This window comes from Malus sylvestris, chromosome 15, assembly GCF_916048215.2.
Source record: "Malus sylvestris chromosome 15, drMalSylv7.2, whole genome shotgun sequence".
Classification (NCBI taxonomy): domain Eukaryota; kingdom Viridiplantae; phylum Streptophyta; class Magnoliopsida; order Rosales; family Rosaceae; genus Malus; species Malus sylvestris.
Window position 1 is genome coordinate 18,790,641 of NC_062274.1, and position 13,035 is coordinate 18,803,675.

Sequence of the window (13,035 nt, forward strand, 5' to 3'; positions counted from 1 at the left end):
ATTAAATGATACCGAATCTTTATTTTTTATTAAAAATTTCTCTTTGACGGACCCAAAAAAAGAGCCCAGCAAGCATAGCACTTCCACAGCAAAAGCCCCACTCCCATTGCTTGCCATGGCTAGGGGTGGATTCTTTTGCCAAATTGCCGTGCCAACCGAATTGTCAACCGTGTCATACCGATTTTGTGTCAAATTTTTTGTACCAAACGGTAATGGTACGGTATTGTACCGTATCAAAATTTCATGGTACGGTATTGGTAATGGATACCATTACCACGGTATTACCGTACCATACTGAAAATACAATATAATATATAATTTATAAATTATATAATAGATAATTATATAACACATATTTATAATATTCCAATAATTTGAAAATAAAACCCTACTTATATTAGCATTGTTGTTGGTGACTTTGATCTCTTGAAATTGTGGAAATCAAATACAAAAGAGTTCCTAATTGTTTCACAAATAGCCAAAATATCTTTGTAAACCCCACTTCTACTGTTGCTAGTGAAGTTGCTAGAGAAAATGCATTTAGACTAGGGAGGAGGGTTGTGGACCCTTTTAGGGTATCCTTGAAAATAATGGAGGTACTAGTGCATACTAGTGGTTGGCTTAGGGCAAATGAAGTAAACTTCTACAAGGAACCAACGGAAGATATGCTTCAATTTTACAAGAAAATGGAAGAAGAGAAAACAAGAAAGATATGCTTTAATTTTTTTAGTAAATTTGTTATTAAATGGTTTTCAACTTTAATTCTTCTTGCTACTAATTAATATGTTTTCTTTGTTTGTAATGTAGGCTTGACACAATCTTAATCTTCTACAAGTTCAATGCCTCCTCCAAAAGCTTCGACATCTCAAGCTTGAATAACTGATCAATGAATTCTCCTTTTTGAAGTTTACTTCCAATTTTCATTTGGTTTGAAACTTTAATTTCTAATTGGATTGTTAACTTCTATTTGTTTTGGTTCGTAACTTCTATTTGGATTGTAAGCTTAATTTTCATGATGAATCTTGATGCATCATTTGAATTATTATGTGTGTGAATTGTGAATAATGAATTTAATCTATAATGTATGAAATAAAGGTACAAAAAAAAAAGTTTTGCCCTTGAATTGGGTTAAAAAAACAAAAACAGATTTTGTCCCAAAACAAAATGGCAATTACCATTGTCATACCATGCCAACCGAACTTTTGGCAATACCGAACTTCGGTATACCGAAAGTTTGGTACGGTAATGGTAATATATTTTACCAAACCGAAAATTTGGTACGGTAATTGGTACAAGGGTTTTGGTACGGTAACCGTACCGAACCCACCCCTAGCCATGGATGCCGCCCCTCCTTACCCAAATTTTTTGCTTATTTCCTCATCTGAGTTGCAGCAATTTATTAGGTTTTCTCCATTTTAGTTTATGGAAAAAAGAAAGTGATTGGACTTTAAATCAGATGAACCATACAAATCTTATTTTTATCCAATCTCATCATCTTCATCAACAAAAATGTTCCAACAAATTCCACGTATCAGGAAGAAAGCGATGGTGAGAAGATTATGGACATCATGGTTCTTTTTCATTGGATAATACAAATTGGCTGTTTCTACGCCTCTATTGAACCTGAAAATTTTGTACATCTCAAGCACTTGGAAGGAGACTAAGATCATCTCCGGAGATTTGCCTCCAGAGCCAACATACCCATTAATTATGGACGCTAAATTTAATCGTCTAGCCATGAAACCAGAGGGGAAAGGGTGCAGGCAATGAAAGGAGGAGGACACGGGGATGGGGTTGGATGATGGCCATTTCTAAGCATAGAGCTAGCACAGTCATCCACAAGTATATCAGTTATAATACTAGGCGGAGAATCAATCCATTCACAACTTTGCATCAGAGATAGTTTAACTTTGCAAGGTAGTGAGCAGTAGCGTTCGCATTACGATGAATGTAGGTGATATTTGCTTCAGTGATTGTGTTGAGCAGAGCTTTGCAATCCTCCACGACTTGCCCAATGATTGACAAATTGAGAGTAGGATCCCTCAGCGCCTCTACAATCTGAAATGAGTCAGTTTCAATAATAAGGAATTGATAGCCCTTATCAATTGCCCATAGCAAACCTGCCTTCATTGCCATAGCTTCGGAGAGCAATGGGGAGCATATATCTTTAAAGCTTCCAGTACGAGTAGCCACAAAACACCCATCGCTGTCTCTGATAATGGCCCCGGATCTTGCAATGAGTCTTCCTACATTCCAGGACCCATCAATATTCATCTTGATTCGTCCCTGTGGTAGGACACTCCATTTGGGGGTGTTTCTCAGCCTACTATCCTGTTCCGAGCCTGCGTTTTTGGTCCTAGTAAACTCCAGCCACCATTGGATGGCCCGATTAGTGCATACCTCAGGTGGTTCCAGTTTTTCCTCCTAGAGTTTCATGTTCCGTGCCCTCCATAATGTCAATAGACCATCAGAAAAACATTGAAACGTGCCTTGGGTATAAGGTCAGCCACTTCATCGATCCATATCATAAAGGAAGGAGGATGATTGTTCCTCAAAAGTGTACCCACCCACGAGCTCATCCATGCACATCTCGCATAATGGCAATCCTTCATTAGATGAATGGTAGATTCATCATAGGCTCCACACAATACACATTCCATATCCATGGTAATATGTCTTGCCATCAAATTGGCCCTAGTAGGAACCAATTCATTGGCAAGTCTCCATACGTAAATTTTGACTTTTGGTGGTACCTGTGCATTCCACACCTTCACCCACACCTTAGCTTCATCACCATTTGAGGACGATGCCCCACAATTTGTGGGTTGTAGCCAATTCCTTGCCACATGGTAAGCCGATTGGACCGTAAATCTTCCCTGTCTTTCATGGTGCCACAACAAGTGATCCGGTGGGTTTCGTACACTTAAGGGGATTGTCTGGATTAGATTTACCTCATCTGCAAAGAAGAGGCTTTCAAGCACATCAATTTTCCAACACTTTGCAACGAGATCAATCAACTTGTTCACCATTGTCAGTGTGCATCCTACCGGTTTGGGAGAATAGGGACGAAATCGAGATGAGATGGGGATCCAATGGTCCTTCTAGATCCAAATGGATAGCCCAGTACCCACCTGCCATCTTAGACCCAAACTTAAAACATTTTGTGCAGTGCAAATACTTTTCCATACATACGATGCTTCAGGCTTCAATGAAGCTTCCATAAAAGAGCTAGTTGGAAAATACTTTACCTTTAGGACCGTTGCAACCAGAGAATGTGGATTAGCCAACAATCTCCACCCCTGCTTTGCTAACGTACCCAAGTTGAATGCATATAAGAACCAAAACCCAAGTCCACCCTCCATTTTGGATTACACAGGCGTTCCCATGAGCACCAATGCATTTTCTTTTCTCCTTCATCGCCACTCCACCAATAGGATGCAACCAGCTTGTTTAGCTCATCACAAAATAATTTAGGCAAAAGAAAACAGCCTATGAAGTAGTTGGGGATTGCCTGTGCCACGGCTTTCACCAACACCTCTTTCCCTACGACACTTAGCAATTTTCCTTTCCAACTCTTTAAGCTCTTCCATAGACGATCCTTAAGATACCTTTATCAACCCTCGCCGTTCCCGCTAAGCGATCAACGCAACCAGCTTGTTTAGCTCATCACAAAATAACAGATGATTAATCGATGGTGTTTCTGGACAAATTAAGATGCCATTTATCAACCCCTGCCGTTCTCGCTGAGCGATCAACGCTGACAGTCCCTCTGAACACATAATAAATATATATGGTGATAAAGGATCTTCCTGGCATAATCCACGTGATGGGAGAATATAAACCCCGTGGGCAACCATTTACCAGTACAGAATATGAAATCGTAGTCACACAGAGCATGATGAGTTTAATCCAAAGCTAAGAGAAACCCATCTTAGTAAAGATTCGATGTAAGAATCCCTACTCAATCCGATCGTACGCCTTACTTATATCTAGTTTTAGTGCAAAACCTTTCTTCCCTCGGCACCGTCTAAACAGATAGTTATCAATTTCTGATGCTAATATGGTATTGTCAGAGATATTACGACTCGACACAAAGGCACTTTATGTTTGTGAGATGATCTTATGGATAATAACCTTAAGGCGATTCGCAAGTACCTTAGAAATGATTCTGAACAGGACATTGCATAGACTGATAGGCCGAAACTGAGTTACTTCCTCTTGTTGTTTTGTTTTAGGAATAAGGTTGACATATGTAAAGTTTATTTGCTTCAACAATTTCCTTGATGCTTGGAAGTTTTTAATCGCATTTGTAATGTCATCCCCAATGATATTCCAAAATTTTTGGAAAAAGAAATGATTCATTCCGTCGGGGCTCGGAGCCTTAAATGGTTGCATCTGAAAGACCGCATCTCCAACTTCCTCAGTCGTAATTACTCCTTCCAGTATGCGATTCATTTATGCCGTTACCTTTGAATCCACGACCTCAATAACTTCATCATCCTGATTATACCTAGTAGTTTGGAAAATATCCTGAAAATATTGAATTATAGTGCTTTCGATCCCCGCATCATCATAGACCAAGCGCCATTTGTATTTTTTCAATCGTTTGATCGAGTTCTTTGGCCTTCGGTTCCTAGCACATTGATGGAAGAACCGTGTATTACAGCTGCCAACCTTAACCCATAAAACACATGATATCTGCCTCCAATACTTCTCCTTCTGACCCTAGAGTTGATCAAGCCGCTGCATTAGCCGGTGTCGTTCAACCAAAACATCTTCTGTAAGTGGCTGGGCGAGTATGAATCCCATCTTTTGACGCACTCCATTAATTTCTTCCCGTCTCCCTTTAAATATTGATTGCTGCCATTTCAGTAAAGTTATTCTAGTGGCTTTAATTTTGTTCACTATCTGAAACATCAACACACCAGTACCTGGTTGGTTCCAAGCATCACGGATAATACATTCACATTCCTTATGATCATCCCAAAAATTTTGAAATCAAAACATCTTGCTTTTACGTCTAACATGGCTATATGTTCCATATACCTCTAGAAGAATAGCATATGGTCAGATTTGCTAGGATCAAAGTGGGTGACCTTTACGTTGTTAAATAAGTCATTCCACCTATCTGTCGCAAGCATCTTATCTAGCCGTTCTTTGATACCCTATGACCTAGTAGTAATCCAGGTGTAAGGAGTACCCAAGAACCCCATATCATGTAGATAACAGTCGCACATTGCATTCCGTAATGCCATTATTTGGTTTATAGGACGAACTGAACCCCCTTATTTCTCGTGGATACTAAGTAATTCATTAAAGTCCCCTCCAATCAACCATGGAAGAGAGCAACTCGTGACCAATCGCCTCATAATATCCCAGGAAATTTGGCGTTCCTCAGTTGCTGAGTGCTCGTAAAAACCAGTGAATCTCCAATGAACTGCATCGCCTATTGCTCATATTTCAGAGTAAATAAATCTCTCAGATGAAGAAATGATTCTCAGGTTAATGTCCCATGTCTAAAATAATCCAAGACCTACCTGACTGTCCATTTGAACTAACCCCGAACACTCTTCTAAATCCAAACTTCATCCTCAAGCCATTTAGTACCTCCGCCTTGCACTTGGTTTCATATAGGAAAACCAATTTGGGAACTTTTTGCCGGATAATATCCTGCAACGCTTGAACTTTCTGAGGGTTCCCAAGCCTTGGGTAGTTCCAAACTAGTATATTATGGCTGTCAGTGGGGCTGAACATCGTCAGTTTCCACTGATGATACAAGTCTTGTTGTTCCATTTCCTCTGCCCAGTAACCCGCATCTCTTTGCTTCTTCCATTTCTTTTGAAGGACTAACCACCATCTCGCACCTTTGGCTTTCCTGCTGCTCGAGGTCAGCATAATTGGTCACCGTGGATCTCCCCATTCGATTACCTCATTTGAGTCTAGAGTTTTTCTTCTTCAGGTTTGAGAGATGTAGTGGGCGCCCATAGTTAGGGTATCTCAGTGTATTTTGCTTCTTAGTTGGTGGAGTAAGGAGCTCCACGTCATTTATCCCTCATTTTTTTGGATCTTCCTTTTGCTGGGTATTAACCTCATCCATTGGGCCTTGGTTATTTTCCCCAGTATCCATTACTTCCTCGCTAGAATCCACCTTACTCTGGAAGTCAACATTTGAGGCCTGTACCATTTGGGCTACCACCACTAGGCTTTAGGCGTTCACATCCGAAATGTTTGTTCCTGGGGGGAAACAATCCTTCACAGTATATTTTGTAGGCTTGGCTCGCTCCGCAGCCAGGAGTAACCCATTAACATTTTCAAAAGCCCAGGGGGGAATCCTTTTTGGGTCACACCAATTTTTCTCCAGAAAGAGCCCGTTAATAGCAATAGTAAGAGTTCCGTTTGTAAAATAGGTCCCATCACTGTCTGGGTGCCACGTATGCCTATAGTCAGGCCGTGTATCCAATCGCGTTGTAGGAATATGCATAGCCTCAGAGTTTGTCCCCGCCAAGTGTAGTGTCATTTCCTGGTTAGGGTGGGAGACTAACCCTGTAGACTTACCTACCACGTCTATGCAATTCGGCCTCGTGTCAGTACTTGTTGTCGCCATGTTGACTTATTACTCCGCCCTTCGACGTTGCAAGTATCTGTTCGTCGGGATATCCAATACCGTGTCCGGCAGGCCATAGAAACCACCATAACATTGTTCCCATTTTATTCTCCAATGGTTCTCTCGGGCCTCGATCGTCGCTGCTCCCTTTCTTTATGGAAATAACATAGAATTTGCCCTGGATGCAGGTGAGGCCCGGAGGTCACTAGTAAATTGAGTTCCACCTGCCGTCGAAAGTGGCACCAGACGAGGACGCGCGCTTGAGTGGCCCAATCTCCCACATTGGTAGCAGAAAATTTTCAATCCTTCATATTTGAATCGAATCGTATAGGAGCCCTAAGCTGGGCATGACACCGAGCAAAATGTAATCAAGGGTCGACAAGCATCAAAGTCCACTTTTATTCTCAAGAAACCCCGAAAGCCCACCTTTGCTAGATTTTCAACTTCAAGAACTGCTCCGATTTTTGCCCCTAGACTTTTAGCATTTTTCAATGTATAGTAGTTCTTGGGTATCCCATGAGCTTGCATCCAATAAATAGCTTGATCAGCTTCAATGTCGTCAAGAGAATGAAATGATGGCCAGAACTTCACAGAAAATGTATAATCCCTGATAAACCAGGGGTTGCCTTCCAAAATTTTTCTAGCGACATGCTCCTCTCCAACTGTGATGGCATATATATTCGCTTTGGCCCTTTGAACCCTGACCACCCCTATTTTGTTCCAGGCTAACTTGAAAGTCTCCTTTACCACAATTTGGGAAGGCTCATTATCAGCAATTAATCTCCCCACCAAATGGATGTTGTTGTCAAATATTTCCTCCGAGTCTAAACTGTCTTCAAAGGTAATATTAAGGTAGTCCATCATCTCTTCCTCGATATCCATATGAACTTTGAAAAGAAAGACCACCTAACCCACAAATACTCACAGTAGAGATATCAGAACAAGTATAAAACTCACAGCACGGAAGCTGGAGTTAGTAAGAACCCACGACCTGGAGCCAGAGTTATAAGCCAACAATTTTCCAAATTTCAGCTACACATTTGATCAAACAGGTGGTGTGCATGCGCGGGGGAATTGTTCTTCACCACTTTCTTCTACACCAATGTTCTCTTAGACAACACTATTGGAGTGTACCCTTTTCCTTGCTCTACTTCTCACCACACCTAGACCCGCAATTCCTCTCTGGAGGTGGGTGACTGCTGAGTGGTGAAGATGTTGATAGGATTAAAAACACACCACAAAGTAGTACACAAATGTCCTATTGATTTTCCTTATTAACACTAAGATTTGTCAATTGTAGCATATGAAAAATAAGGGTATTTCCCGTAGAAGATTGTTTTATCTAACTACTTAAAATGTCACAAAAACTGGGTTGCTGTTCCTACTGACCATCCATCGAAAAATAATTATTAGACTAACTTACACTTATCTAAAGTCTACGAAATTTTATATGAAGACACTAGACACACAGAGCTACAATCACACAAATTTTTGGAGTTGATTTACTATTTAAATTAAATCGAACAAAAACAGGACAGAAACAAATTTCAAGTAGGTCACAAATTAAGACAAACAAGTTAGGGGAATTACTATCCACTACCAAATAATCATGCAAACATGTTATGTTTCATTCAAATTCCTTTTATTTCCGAATGAAGATGCTCAAGTTGGCTCAATGTTAAAACTCAATCTATTACTCTTTCTTATGTAGTATGTTAAGAGAATGTCGTTTTCAACTTAACTTAGTCCCTAACAAGCAATCGAGAATGGCGTGTTCATAGATTTAACAAGTAGAAATCATTAAGAACGAAAAGAGTTTGAGTCATCACAATGCATCGTAAGTACTGTCGTTGTCTTATTTATCCTATAAATTGGTTCACATGTTAATCGCAATTAACAAGTACTACTCTAGAACATATGTAGGTCCTCATTCGACAAGAGCAGGCACACAAATATTCATAGCATTAGAATCCTAGATATGCTTACTAAGTATGCATCTGTAGAAAACACATAAATAATTCATCATTGAGACAAGTAGTGAACCAATTTTCATCATTTCATAAAAGTAATTCAAACAAAATGTCATAACAAACTTGCAATCATATTCGGGGCTTCAAAACAGCCCCTAACTACTAAAAATTTAGTTACACATAATTCTCAAATAAAACCAAAAGAAAGACATGAGTTTGAGAAGATAAAACCGAAAGAAGAGAATGCCAAGATATCCTCCCTTCCTTTTCTTCCTTCCCCAACGCTGCTGCCTTGCCTTTTTTCCTTCCTTTCCGTTGCAACCTGCAACCTTGTTTTTTTTTCTTTTTTTTTTTTCAAAATTATTTCTATAAAAACTGCCCTTTATTTCCTCCCCCAATGCTGATTTTAAACCAATTATTGCTGCATTCTTTTCTTCTCCATAACTCCCCCCACTAATAGCAATTTCGTGATGACAATAAGTGAGAGAAAATGGTAAAACAATTGTAACTCTTTGGGCAACCTTTATGCCAATTACTCCCACTTAATCCTCATCTTTAATTCCATTTCCTCTGATATTTGAATAAGTGTCAGCTGACTTGTTCTTGACTGCATCAGTTTTGGCTGCTAGATTTATTGAGTTTATTACTTTCATTGCAGTTACAAACTGCTCAGTCTCTTGTGAACCTTTTAGTGTTAAAACGGCCATAACTTCTTTCAGAAAAATGATATTAGCAATCCATGAAATGCTTCAGAAAATAGACATCGGTAACTTTTCAAGCATATAAGGCTCATTCTCTAATTCATTCTGAGCTGTTCGTAACTTGCTTCCAAAGTCAGCTGATCTACATAGACTGTTTAGACGAATTTGTTACTTAAAATCCCACTTGTGCTATTTTTCTTTTCTTTGCTTGACAAATCCCACAAAACACAAAAACAAAGTAAATAGCTAAAAAATATAAGGAACTAACTAAGAAAAGACAAGTGAATTTGATGTAAAATATATATAAATATGAGCTTATCAGATGTGAGAGAATTCAGAGATGTGAGTGTTGTGCGTGAAAAAGTAAAGAAATTTTTTTGCTGTAAGATCTAATTTCAAACGATTTGGATTTTATTGATCCTCCCCTTCTGGAATAAAATTGATCCGGAGGATCCTCCTCCCTTGAAAGTAGAGACACCATCAGAAAATACTATCGTTACCGCTCAAAATTTGCAAGTCAAACTCAAACGGGTGTGCATGCTCACATATCGTAAGGTTAACATAGTGAATATAATCAACAAATGTAGTAAAATGAACACAAGAATATGTAGTGGTCTGCCCATAACAGGGCTACGTCCACTGCAGTTTGTTTAATATATTTCATGAGATTATAAACAGGACTACATCCGCTACAGTCTATTACACAAGACTTAGGGGTGGTTTAGGCGTGAGGTGCTTAAAAAAAAAACACCCATGAAAAAAAGCTGTGAGGGTTTTAGGTGTTTGGTAAACTGAAAAAAAAAGGCTTATTTTGGAAGCTGCTGTGAGAATAAGCTGAAATCAAAGGAAAAAGCTGAAGCTGCTATTTGCAGCTTTGGAAAATTGGTTTTTTTTTAAAGCACACGGAGCTACAATGCTCATTTAATGAAAAGACCCACTATCAGACTATTTTTTTTTTCCAAAAGCACTTTTACAAAAAAGTTAACCAAACACTCTGCTGATTTATTTCACAGCCGCTTATTCTCACAGCACAGGCGCTTATTCTCACAGCAGTTTTTTTTTCAAAGCACAACAATACCAAACTAGCCCTTAGAGTTTTGATAACTCATTGGAATGACTTTATGAAATATGTCAAATTTACTCTCATTGTGGAACACACGTGATAATTTCGCACGACAAACAAACTATGTTAGGGATATTTTCATATTGCAACAACTAGGAAACTACAATGATCAAATTCGATACAACTGAAAATATATTAAACAAAATTAAAATTTTGGGTTTAATGCTATGTATTATTCAATTCTACGGATGTTTTAACTGTCAAATTTACTTTTTACAAATACTTAGATCTTATATTTTGAATCTCAACCATTTATTTCCGTATTATTCAATTATACGTAATATTTATAAAAAAAATCCAACTACAAGAACTATAAAGTCATGATTTATCAGATTTGGAGAAAATAGGGCTCTATTTGATTGGACCATTTGGAACAATTTATCCCCAACTGGCCCAAATGAATCGGGGGTTACCCAGTGGATTTTTAGACTTGGGTCTGTAGCAACTTACCCGGTTGCAGAGAAGCATCGAAAATCCGAAACGACGAAGGTGGTGTTTCGTACGGAGCGCCGGAGCAAAGGAAACAATCAGACATGGGAGAGGTAGTAGAAATACTACCGGAGCACCGGAACTTGTTCGCAGCTCCAATTGTATTCGTTATCGTCGTCGCTTTCCAATTCTTCTCCTGGTGGCTGGAGCAGTTAAAGAAGGTAATTTCCTCAACGATTTTTCGCTTGCATTCAAACAATTTAATCGTAGTTTGGTGCGAATTTAAGCTCTTAATCATTTGTTTGATGCTTTAACTGCAATTGTTGTGAAATTAAAGTTTTATTTTGTGTGATTTCTTGTGTTGGCAGGGAGGAGGGAAGAGTGCTACGGCAACCCGATTGCGTGGAGAAATTAAAGACATCTTGAAGGAGGCAAGCTCCTTGTCGCAGTGAGTGATTTTTATTGGTCAATCATGATTTTCCCCAATTTTTCAAAAGGAATTTTATTTTTTTGGATTGGCAGAATTGTTTTGATGCTTGCAAGTTGCAGCTACGCATTGTTTTAGCTTTACATAGTAGGCGATAGTTTGGATTCTTAGCAGTTGTGTGATCTTCGTTTCGTTTGAATCCAGGCCGTCGACATTTGCGCAAGCCGCGTAACTTCGGAGGATTGCATCTGCTAAGGAGAAAGAACTTGCAAATTGCACTAGTTTGCAACTCCATCCTTTCAATTATGTTTTTATTCTGATCATATATACAATTACATACCTGCATTCTTGGGGCACATGTATATATCCATATATCGTCACAGAGGGTAACTATATGCAATATGCTTGGGATCAAAGTTGTGTTTGTATAGTAACATATACACTTTACAGCTACGATGTTTTTAAGCGAAGGGTTGAATGGCTAATAAAGTTTATGCAGTTTTCAATGCCATATTATTTCCATGTATTTACAATAACCATTTTGTTTTCGACCATTAATTTATTTTATTTTCAATCATAAGAATCTTGTGTAGTTATTATGAGTTGATTGTACGTAACAGGTACTTAGGTAAGCCTGAGTCCTGACCCACCAGGACGAAAGATTCTAACAGTATTACCTGCCTGCCAGATTAAGAGTTACATGGCAAGGAGATAAAACTTTCATATGACTTGTATCTGAGAATTTTGTTCATCTTAAAGGTAGTTCTCAGTGTTTTAGATTTTGAAAGTTTTAAATGCTTTATTTTGAAAAAAAAGAAATTATTTCTGAACAAGGGTTCTTCATAGATATACTTGGTTGTCCATTTAGGTCTTAACATATGTTGTGCTGGTTTGCTGGTTCTGGAGGGTTCCTGTTGCATCCGTTTCGCGTCAACTTGTGCAACCCTTTGGTAATGCGTTCTTGTTCCGAATATACTTACCGAGTCCCCTCTTCTTTCTGTTTGGCTATTTTTAGATTGAGCATTGAGACAGTAAAATCTATAAATTGATACAAGTTCTGATTAGAATATCTTGTTGCTGTGCAGGGAAGGCGATATCATGGAGGGCTGGAGGAGTTGTAAACGAAAATGTTATGGTAAATAAAGTTGGGATTACTTTTGATTGTTAAGCAACTAAATGATCTAAACAATACTAGGTACACCGTTACTTCCGCTTGTACGCTGCTGGTGTTTGCATATTACTTATATTGAGTCAGAAACAAAAGAGATGGTCTTTGATTAGTAAGCGATATAAATCATCTTAAATAAAGTTTTGAACATTGCTTTTGATTCTTTTCTTATATGGTTCTGCAGGTAGGAATTATTCCTTGGTTAATATTATCGACCAGGGTTAGCAAGTTCGTATGTCGACTTGCCAAGTTCTAGAGGTTAGATGATTTCTGTACTGTCTAGTTTTCATACACGTTAACGTCATTTTGTTTTGACTATTACTTCACGAACTTTAACCATGAACTTAGGATTGTTACCTGCTCATTTAATTTGTATCAGTGATGTGCATTTCTCTTCTGGTCGTCTATGTAAATTGAGTTTCTTGTTATGTAAAAAAACTAACCTCTTATAAATCCCATTCTTTGAATTTATTTATTCTTTGATTTTATATAAGCGTTGATAAATATATAAATACAACAACAACAAAGCCTTTTCCCACTAAGTGGAGTCGGCTGGACGAATCTTAGAACGCCATTGCGCTCGGTTCTGTGTCACATCTTCCGTTAGATCCAA

General features: G+C 38.6%; 2 pseudogenes; one reads left to right on the plus strand and one right to left on the minus strand.

Moving 5' to 3' along the window:
- Positions 1–6,757: 6,757 nt before the first annotated feature.
- LOC126602754 (uncharacterized) lies at positions 6,758–7,486 on the minus strand (annotated as a pseudogene).
- Positions 7,487–10,734: 3,248 nt separating this feature from the next.
- LOC126605005 (protein GET1-like) lies at positions 10,735–12,827 on the plus strand (annotated as a pseudogene).
- Positions 12,828–13,035: the final 208 nt, after the last annotated feature.